Raw genomic sequence first — 12,169 nt, forward strand, 5'->3', positions numbered from 1 at the left:
ATCAGCCATTTCCCTACAACCATCAGGTCCCACACAACCAGGTTCAGGAAGAGCTATATCCCTATAACTGTCAGGTCCCACACCACCAGATTGAGGAACAGCCATTTCCCGATAACCATCAGGTCTCACATAACCAGGTTCAGGAACATCTATTTCCCTACAGCCATCAGCTCTCATACCAATACGTTCAGGGACTGCCATATCCATACACTCATCAGTTCCCATACTACCAGGATCAGGAACAGCAAAGATAATGGCCAATCGGTTGGAGAATATTTTGGGTAAAATTATTTGTAAAGATCAAACAGGCTTTATAAAGGGTCGTTATTCCTTTTCAAATATTTGGAGACTACTTAATATTATATATTCATCCTCTTCTAAAATTCCACAATGTGTTGTATCTTTGGTTGCTGAAAAAGCATTTGACCGAGTCGAATGGAACTATTTTTTCAATGTTTTGGAGAAATTTGGCTTTGGTGTTAATTTTAATAATTGCATTAAAATGATATATAAAGCCCCTATTGCTACTGTTGTCACTAGCAATTGTAGGTCTCCTTTTTTTCAGCTTTCACGGGGGACAAGGCAAGGCTGTCCATTAAGTCCTTTGTTGTTTAATTTAATATTAGAACCCCTTGCTATTGCTCTTCATGAGGCTAAAAATATCCAATGGATATTTGTGAATGAGACCATGCATAAGGTCTCTCTTTTTGCTGATGATTTATTGGTTTATATATCTAATCCTGACGCATCCATTCCTGCGCTGTTAAAATTATTTAATGAATTCGGAGGTTTTTCAGGATATAAAATTAATTTTAGTAAAAGTGAATTATTTCCTTTAAATGATTCTGTTTCCATATATGAAAATACTCCTTTTAAAGTTTCAGACTCTTTTAGATATTTAGGTATTGTAATTACTAAAAAATATAAGGATCTTTATAAAGCTAATTTTGTTCCCTCAGTAGAGTCTATGATGTATTTATTTAGTAGATGGAGTCCACTTACATTTTCACTTGTTGGTCGTATTCATATAGTTAAAATGATGATTCTACCAAAATTTTTATATTTATTTCAGAATATTCCTGTTTTTTTGACTAGGAAGTTTTTTGATCGGATTGATTCTATTATTTTATCTTTTATTTGGAATAATAAAAGACCAAGAATTAGTAAATGTCATTTACAAAAATTGAAAAAGGATGGAGGTCTTGCTTTGCCTAATTTTAGAATGTATTATTGGGCTGTTAATCTGCGATATATGTATTTTTGGTTATACTGAGATAATAAGAGTGATCGGCCAATTTGGGTAGATCTGGAACTAAAAGTTGTAAAACAGTTTTATTTAACTTCGTTATTGGGGGCTCCTTTACCTATGCAATTAGGTAAAGTTGTTAATTTAAATTTATATCCTGTGATTAAGTACTCTTTACAAATTTGGCTCCAGTTCCACAATTCTTTCAATCTTAAAAAATTTAAACTTTGTAGTTTAATTTACTGAAATTACTTTTTTAAGCCTTCTTTGAGTGATCCAATTTTTCTACTTTGGAAAAATAAAGGTATTAATTCTTTTTTGGATTTATTTAAAGAAGATAGATTGATGTCCTTTGAACAATTAACTGATAAATATTCTCTTTCATACTCACACTTTCTGCAATACCTTCAAGTTAGACATTTTTTACAAAAATATTTAAGTAATTTCCTTTACATATTGGAGGCTGACCTGTTAGATACTATTATGAGTATGAATCCTTTGATTAAGGGTTCTATTGGAAGAATTTATAATTTATTATTACAATGGGATAAGCGTCCTTTGTCTAAGATTAAACAGGATTGGGAAAAGGAACTTAATTTGACTTTTATGACAAAGGATTGGATGCGGATATTGAAGTTGGTTCACCCGTCTTCAATTTGTGCTAACCATTCATTGATTCAATTTAAAATTGTACGTCATTATCATTTGACAAAGGAGAGACTTTCTAAAATCTTTCCTAATGTTGATAGTCATTATGATAGATGTAAAACTGAGATAGCTACACTGACACATATGTTTTGGTCTTGTTCTATATTGGAACAGTTCTGGAAGTCGGTTTTCTCAACAATTTCTAAAGCACTTAAAATTAATTTACAACCTAATAAATTAATTGTGCTTTTTGGAATAGTTCCTCAAAATATTCATGGTATTTCTGTGTTTGACCAGCATGTTATTGCATTTGTTACATTGATAGCTAGGAGGGCCATTTTGCTGAAGTGGAAGGATACATCAGCTCCCACTTTGTCACAATGGTTCTCTCAAGTGATGCTATGTCTTACTTTGGAGAAAATTAGAAGTCGAACCTTTGAACCTTTATTTGATTTTGAGAAAAGATGGGGCTCATTTGCTCATTATTATCATTTGAGTTAATTGATATAATTTTTCCAGGATCTAATTGTAAATTCTTTTAGTATATTTTCTTTTCTTGCTGGCGGTTTGATGTTTATTTTTAGAAGCTTTTTGTATGACGCATGGCTCCGGGGTTGTACACCTAATGGGTTCTCTTTTTTTTTTCTCATTTTTCTGGTCAGTAGGTTTTTTTTGTTATCACAAAATTTTGTTTTCATTCTTTAAGATGATGGGTTTTTTTGAGGCATTGTAAGTGTTGTTACTTCGATGTACTCATGTTATTTTTCATATGTATATAAAATAAAAAGATTTGAAAAGAAAGAAAGGAACAGCTATTTCCATACAACCTTCAGGTCTCACACCACCAGCTTCAGGAACAGATATTTCCTTACAAACCTCATGTCTCATACTACACGGGTCAGGAACAGCTATCTCCCTATAACCATTAGGTCGAACAGCACCAGGCTGAGGAACAGCTATTTCCCTACATGCATCAGGTACCACACAACCAGGTTCAAGAACAGCCATTTAATATAACCATCAATTCCCACACCACCTGGTTCAGGAACAGCCATTACCCTTCAACAATGAGTTTCCCCACACCATGTTCAGGAACAACCATTTTCCGATAACCATCAGGTCTCACACCGCCTGGTTCAGGAACAGCTATTTCCCTACAACCATCAGGTCTGATACCATGAGGTTCAAGAACAGCTGTTTCCCAACAACCATCAGGTCCCACACCTCCAGGTTCAGGAAGAGTCATTTTCCTACAACCATCAGGTCCCACACCTCCAGGTTCAGGAAGAGTCATTTTCCTACAACCATCAGGTCCCACACCTCCAGGTTCAAGAACAGCAATATTGCTACAACCATCATGTTCCACAACACCAGTTTTAGGAACAGCTATGTCCCAATAACTATCAGGTTCCACACAACCATATTCAGGAACAGCCATTTCCCTATAACCATCTAGTCTCACACAACCAGGTTCAGGAACAGGTATTTCCCTACAACTATCAGGTCTCAGATGACTAGGTTCATGAACAGCCACTTCCCTACACACATCAGGTCTCACACCACCTGGTTCAGGAACAGCTATTTCCTTACAACATTCACATCTGATACCACTAGGTTCAGGAACACCCATTTTCCTACAACCATCAGGACACATATCACCAAGCTGAGGAACAGCCATTTCCCTATAACTATCATGTCCCACACCACAAGGTTCAGGAAGAGCCATTTCCATACAACCATCAGGTCCCACAGCACCAGTTCAGGAACAGCTATTTCCGTACAATCATAAGGTTTCACACCACCAAGTTCAGGAACAGTTATTTCCCTACAACCATCTGGACCCACACCACGAAGTTCAGGAACAGCTGTTTCCCTACAGCCATCAAGTCACACACCACCAGGTTCAGGAACAGCCTGTTCCCAGCAACCACCAGGTTCAGGAACAGCTACATAGCTAAAGCCATCATGTTCCATAACACCAGTTTCAGGAACAGCTAAATCCCTATAACTATCAGGTCCCACACCACCAAGTTCTGGAATAGCCATTTCCCTATCATATTCAAGGTCCACACCACCAAGTTGAGGAACAGACATTTCTCTACAACCATCAGGTCTCTCACCAAAAGTTCAGGAACAGCTACATTGCAACAGCAATCATGTTCCACACCACCAAGTTGAGGAACAGCCATTTCCCTACAGCCATCAGGTCCCACACCACCAAGTTGAGGAACAGCCATTTCCCTACAGCCATCAGGTCCCACAACATGAGGTTCAAGAACAGCTATTTCCCTACAACCATCAGATTCCATACCACCAGGTTCAGGAACAGATAGTTCCCTACAACCATCAGTTTCAACACCATCAGGTTCAGGAACAGCTATATCTATGCAACTATAAGGTCCCACACCACTAAGTTCAGGAACAGCCATTATCCTAATGTCATCTGGTCCTCCAGCATGAGGTTCAGGATCAGCTATTTCTCTATGACTACGATGTCCCATACAACCAGGTTCAGGAACAGACATTTCCCTGGAACCATCAGGTTCCACACCAGTAGGTTCAGGAACAGATACATTTCTACAACCATCATGATCCACAACACCAGTTTCAGGAACAGCTATATCCCTATAACAATCAGGTCACACACAACCAGATTGAGGAACAGCCATTTCACTATAACCATCAGGTGCCACACAACCAGATTCAGCAACAGACATTTCCCTTCAACCATCAGGTCCCTCACCACCAGGTTCAGCAACAGCTATTTCCCTGCACCCATCAGGTCCCACACCAAAAGGTTCAGGAGCATCTATTTCCCCCAAATCATCATTTTCCATACTGCCAGGTTCAGAAACAGTTGTTTCCCTACAACCATCATGATCCCCAACACCAAGTTCAGGAACAGTTATTACCCTTCAGGCATCAGGTCCCACACCACCACTTTCCAGATGAACTATATTCCTACAAACATCAGGTCTCACACCACCAGGTTGTAGAACAGCCATATCCCTATAACAGTCAGGTCTCACTCCACCAGGTTCAGGAACAGCTATTTCCCGACAACCATCTGGTCCCACACCAACAGGTACAGGAACAGCTATTTTCATACAACCATCAGGTCACACAGCATTAGGTTCACAAATAGCCATTTCCCACAACCATGAGGTCCCACACCAACAGATTCAGTAACAGCTTCATTGATACAACCATCATGTTCCACACCACCAAGCTGAGGAACAGCTATTTCCCTACAACCATCAGATACCACACCACCAGGTTCAGGAATACCCATTTTGCTACCCCCATCAGGTCCCACACCACCAGGATCAGGAACAGATAGTTCCCTAAAATCATCATGTCCCACAACACCAGTTTCAGGAACAGCTATATCTCTACAACTATCAGGTCTGACAGCAGCAGGTTCAGGAGCAGCTACTTCCCAACAACCATCAGGTCTCACACCACCAGCTTCAGGAACAGTTATTTCCGTACAAGCAGCAGGTTTCATACAACCTGGTTCAGGGACAGCTATTTCCCTACAACAAACATGTTCCACACCACCAGCCTAAGGAACAGCTATTTCCCTAAAACTGTCAGGTCCCAAACAACCTGGTGCAGGAACAGCTGTTTCACTACAACCATCAGGTTACACACCACCAAGAGGAGGAATAGACATTTCCCTACAACTATCAGGACCCTCACCACCTGATTCAGGAACAGCCATTATCCTAATGCCATCTGGTCCTCCAGCACCAGGTTCAGGATCAACTAGTTCCCTACAACTATGATGTCCCACACAACCAGGTTCAGGAACATATATTTCCCTGCAACCATCAGGTTCCACACCAGCAGGTTCAGGAACAGATCCATCTCGACAGCCATCATGTTCCACAACACCAGTTTCAGGAACAACTATTTCCCTATAACAATCAGCTCACACACAACCAAATTCAGGAACAGCTATTTCACTACAACCATCAGGTGCCACACGACTAGGTTCAGCAACAGGTATTTCCCTACAACCATCAGCTCTCATACCAATAGGTTGAGGAACAGCCATGTCCCTACATGTATCAGGTCCCACACCAACAGGCTCAGGAACAGCTATTTCCCTACAACCATCAGGTCCCACACCACCAGATTCAGGAACTGCTATTTCCCTACAACTTTCAAGTCTCACATCACCAGCTTCAGGAACAGATATTTCCTGACAAACGTCGTGTCTCATGCTTCCAGCTTCAGGAACTGCTATTTCCCTACATCCATCAGGTCCCTCAGCACCAGGTTCAGAATCAGCTACTTTTCTACATCTATGATGTCCCTCACACCAGGTACAGAAACAGCCATTTCCCAATAACCATCAGGTTCCACACTGGCAGGTTCAGGAACAGGTACATTTCTACAACATCATGTTTCAGAACACCAGTTTCAGGAACAGCTAAATCCCTATAACAATCAGGTCACACACCACCAGATTCAGGAACATTCATTTCCCTCTAACCATCAGGTCTCACACAACCAGATGGAGAAACAGGTATTTCCCTACAGCCATCATGATCTACAACACCAAATTCAGGAACAGTTATTACCCTACAGCCATCAGGTCCCACACCATCACTTTCAGGATGAACTATATTCCCACAAACATCAGGTCTCACACTACCAGGCTGTAGAACAGTCATTTCCCTATAACAGTCAGGTCTCACTCCACCAGGTTCAGGAACAGCTATTTCCCTACAACCATCAGGTCACACAGCATTAGGTTCACAAATAGCCATTTCTATAACCATCATGTTCCACAGCACCAGTTTCAGGAACAGCTATATCCCTATAACTATCAGGTCACACAAAACCAGATTCAGGAACAGCCATTTCACTATAACCATCAGATGCCACTCAACCAGGTTCAGCAACAGGTATTTCCAACAACCATCAGGTCTCATACCAATAAGTTGAGGAACAGCCATGTCCCTACATGCATCAGGTCCCACACCACCAGGCTCAGGAACAGCTATTTCCTTACAACCATTCAGGTCCCACACCACCAGATTCAGGAATAGTTATTACCCTACAACCATCAGGTCCCACACAACCAGGTTAAGGAACAGCTATAACCTAACAACTATAAGGTCTAACTCCACCTGAATCAGGAACAGCTATTTCCATACAACCTTCAGGTCTCACACCACCAGCTTCAGGAACAGCTATTTATAGAAAATAGAATAGTACAGCACAGTACAGGCCCTTCGGCCCACAATGTTGTGGCGACCCTCAAACCCTGCCTCCCATATAAGCCCCCACCTCAAATTCCTCCATATACCTGTCTAGTAGTCTCTTAATCTTCATTAGTGTATCTGCCTCCACCACTGACTCAGGCAGTGCATTCCACGCACCAACCACTCTCTGAGTAAAAAACCTTCCTCTAATATCTCCCTTGAACTTCCCACCCCTTACCTTAAAGCCATGTCCTCTTGTATTGAGCGGTGGTGCCCTGGGGAAGAGGCGCTGGCTATCCACTCTATCTATCCCTCTTATTATCTTGGACACCTCTATCATGTCTCCTCTCATCCTCCTTCTCGCCAAAGAGTAAAGCCCCAGCTCCCTTAATCTCTGATCATCATGCATACTCTCTAAACCAGGCAGCATCCTGGTAAATCTCCTCTGTACCCTTTCCAATGCTTCCACATCCTTCCTATAGTGAGGTGACGAGAACTGGATACAGTACTCCAAGTGTGGCCTAACCAGAGTTTTATACAGCTGCATCACAACATCGCGACTCTTAAACTCTATCCCTCGACTTATGAAAGCTAACACCCCATAAGCTTTCTTAACTACCCTATCCACCTGTGAGGCAACTTTCAGGGCTCTGTGGACATGAACCCCCAGGTCCCTCTGCTCCTCCACACTACCAAATATCTTGCCATTTACCTTATACTCTGCTTTGGAGTTTGTCCTTCCAAAGTGTACCACCTCACACTTCTCTGGGTTGAACTCCATCTGCCACTTCTCAGCCTACTTCTGCATCCTATCAATGTCTCTCTGCAATCTTTGACAATCCTCTACACTACCTACAACACCACCAACCTTTGTGTCGTCCGCAAATTTGCCAACCCACCCTTCTATCCCCACATCCAGGTCGTTAATAAAAATCACGAAAAGTAGAGGTCCCAGAACAGATCCTTGTGGGACACCACTAGTCACAATCCTCCAATCTGAATGTATTCCCTCCACCACGACCCTCTGCCTTCTACAGGCAAGCCAATTCTGAATCCACCTGGCCAAACTTCCCTAGATTCCATGCCTTCTAACTTTCTGAATAAGCCTACCATGTGGAACCTTGTCAAATGCCTTACTAAAATCCATATAGATCACATCCACTGCACAACCCTCATCTATATGCCTGGTCACCTCCTCAAAGAACTCTATCAGGCTTGTTAGACACAATCTGCCCTTCACAAAGCCATGCTGACTGTCCCTGATCAGACCATGATTCTCTAAATGCCCAGAGATCCTATCTCTAAGAATCTTTTCCAACAGCTTTCCCACCACAGATGTAAGGCTCACTGGTCTATAATTACCCGGACTATCCCTACTACCTTTTTTGAACAAGGGGACACCATCCACCTCCCTCCAATCCTCTGGTACCATTCCCGTGGACAACAAGGACATAAAGATCCTAACCAGAGGCTCAGCAATCTCTTCCCTCGCCTCGTGGAGCAGCCTGGGGAATATTCCGTCAGGCTTCGGGGACTTATCCGTCCTAATGTATTTTAACAACTCCAACACCTCCTCTCCCTTAATATCAACATGCTCCAGAACATCAACCTCACTCATATTGTCTTCACCATCATCAAGTTCCCTCTCATTGGTGAACACCGAAGAGAAGTATTCATTGAGGACCTCGCTCACTTCCACAGCCTCCAGGCACATCTTCCCACCTTTATCTCTAATCGGTCCTACCTTCACTCCTGTCAACCTTTTTTCTTCACATAATTGAAGCATGCCTTGGGGTTTTCCTTTACCCTACTCGCCAAGGCCTTCTCATGCCCCCTTCTTGATCTTCTCAGTCCCTTCTTAAGCTCCTTTCTTGCTTCCCTATATTTCTCAATAGACCCATCCTTGCTTTCTAAACCTCATGTCTGCTGCCTTCTTCCACCTGACTAGATTTTCCACCTCACTTGTCACTCATGGTTCCTTCACCATACCATTCTTTATCTTCCTCACCAGGACAAATTTATCCCTAATATCCTGCAAGAGATCTCTAAACATCGACCACATGTCCATAGTGCTTTTCCCTGGAAAAACATCATCCCAATTCACACCTGCAAGTTCTAGCCTTATAGCCTCATAATTTGCCCTTCCCCCATTAAAAATTTTCCTGTCCTCTCTGATTCTATCCTTTTCCATGATAATGCTAAAGGCCAGGGAGCGGTGGTCACTGTCCCCCAGATGCTCACCCACTGAGAGATCTGTGACCTGACCCAGTTCATTACTTAGTACTAGATCTAGTATGGCATTCCCCCTAGTCCGCCTGTCCACATACTGTGACAGGAATCCATCCTGGACACACTGAACAAACTCTTCCCCATCTAAACCCTTGGAACTAATCAGGTGCCAATCAATATTAGGGAAGTTGAAGTCATCCATGATAACAACCCTGTTATTTTTGCACCTTTCCAAAATCTGCCTCCCAATCTGCTCCTCTGTATCTCTGCTGCTACCAGGGGGCCTACAGAATACTCCCAATAGAGTAACTGCTCCCTTCCTGTTCCTGACTTCCACCCATACTGACTCAAAAGAGGATCCTGCTACATTACCCACCTTTTCTGTAGCTGTAATAGTATCCCTGACCAGTAATGCCTCCCCTCCTCCCCTTTTTCCGCCCTCTCTTTCCCTTTTACAGCACTGAAATCCAGGAATACTGAGAATCCATTCCTACCCTGGTGCCAGCCAAGTCTCTATAATGGCCATTACATCATAATTCCATGTATGTATCCAGGCTCTCAGTTCATCACCTTTGTTCCTGATGCTTCTTGCATTGAGGTACACACGTTTCAGCCCTTCTACCTTACTGTCTTTACACTGTTTATTCTGCTTCTCTTTCCCCAAAACCTCTCTATATGTTAGATCTGGCTTTACCATGCACTTCTTTCACTGCTCTATCGCTCTGGGTCCCATCCCCCTTGCAAATTAGTTTAAACCCTCCCGAGCCATGCCAGTGAACTTACCTGCAAGGATATTGCTCCCTCTTGAGTTCAGGTGCAACCCATCCAATCTGTACAGGTCCCACCTTCCCCAGAAGAGATCCCAATGATCTAAGAACCTAAAACCCTGCTCCCTGCACCAACTCCTCAGCCACACATTCAACTGCCATCTACTCCAATTCTTACCATCACTGTCACGTAGCTCTGGCAGCAATCCTGAGAACGCCACCCTTGAGGTCCTGTTCTTCAGCCTCCTGCCTAGTTCCCGAAACTCACACTTCAGGACCTCATCCCTCTTCCTGCCTATATCATTGGTCCCAACATGTATCACGACTTCTGGTTGCTTTCCCTCTCATACCAGGATATCATTCACTAGGTCAGAGACATCCCGGGCCCTGCGCCCAGGAGGCAACAAGCCATGCGGGTGTCCTTCTCACGTCCACGAAATCTCCTGTCTGCTGTCCTGACTATAGAGTCTCCAGTGAGGACAGCTCTCCCCTTCTCTGTCCCACCGTTCTGCACCACAGGGTCAGACTCAGTGCCGGAGGCCCTGCCACCGTGGCTCACACCTGGTCGGTCGTCCCCGCCAACAGTATCCAGGACGGCAAACTTATTTTTCAGGGGAATGGCTACAGGGGTGCTTTGCAGGGGTGCTTTGCACTACCTGTCTGCTCATCTTCACTTTCCCCCCACTGACTGTCACCCAACGACCTGCTTCCGACAACCTAGGTGTGACTACCTCCCTGTAGCTCTCATCTATGACTGCCTCATTCTCCCTTATGAGTAGAAGGTCATCCAGGTGCTGATCCAGATTCCTTACATGGTCTTCCAGATCGCCCAGCCGTATGCACTTCTGGCAGATGTGACTCTGCGGGAGAGGGGGGTTCCCCCAAGACTGGCAAGACAGCTATTTCCCTACAATTAACATGTTCCACACCACCTGGTTCAGGAACAGTTGTTTCCCTACAACAATCAGATACCTCACCACCAGGTTCTGGAACAGCTATTTCCCTACAACCATCAGGTCCCACATCATCATTTCAGGGACAGCTATATCCCTACAACCATCCGGTCCCACACCACCAGGTTCAGGAACAGCTATTTCCCTACAACCATCAGGACCCACACCATAAGGTTCATGAACAGCTGTTTCCCTACAACTGTCAAGTCACACACCACAGAGTTCAGGAACACCATATTCCCAACAACCACCGGGTACTTCACCAGCAGGTTCTGGAACAACTACATTGCTACAACCATCATATTCCATAACACCAGTTTCAGGAATAGCTAAATCCCTATAATTATGAGGTCACACACAACCAGGTTCAGGAACAGCCATTTCCACATAATCTTCAGATCCCAGACCACCAGGTTCAGGAACAGCTATTTCCCTACACCCATCAGGTCCCACACCAAAAGTTCAGGAGCAGCTACATTGCAACAACCATCATGTTCCACACCACCAAGTTGAGGAACAGCTACTTCCCTACAGCCATCAGGTCCCATACCACGAGGTTCAGGAACAGATATTTCCCAAAAACCATCATGTCCTACAACACCAGTTTCAGGGACAGCTATATCCCTACAACCATCAGGTCCCACACCACCAGGATAAGGAATGGCTATATCTCTGCGACTCTTCTGTCTCACAGCAGCAGGTTCAGGAACAGCTACTTCCCTACAAGTATCAGGTCTCACACCACCAGCTTCAAGGAACAGTTATTTCCCTACAACCAACATGTTCCACAACACCTGGTTCAGGAATAGCTGTTTCACTACAACTATCAGGTCGCACACCACCAAGATGAGGAATAGACATTTCCGTACAACTGAAAGGTCCCTCACCACCAGGTTCAGGAACAGCCATTATCCAAGTGCCATCTGGTCCTCCAGCACCAGGTTCAAGATCAGCTATTTCCCTACAACTATGATGTCCCACACAACCAGGTTCAGGAACAGACATTTCCCTGGAACGATCAGGTTCCACACAAGCAGGTTCAGGAACAGATACATTTCTACAGCCATCATGTTCCACAACGCCAGTTTCAGGAACAGCTATATCCTTATA

The sequence above is a fragment of the Mobula birostris genome, chromosome 2 (assembly GCF_030028105.1).
Source record: "Mobula birostris isolate sMobBir1 chromosome 2, sMobBir1.hap1, whole genome shotgun sequence".
NCBI lineage: Eukaryota > Metazoa > Chordata > Chondrichthyes > Myliobatiformes > Myliobatidae > Mobula > Mobula birostris.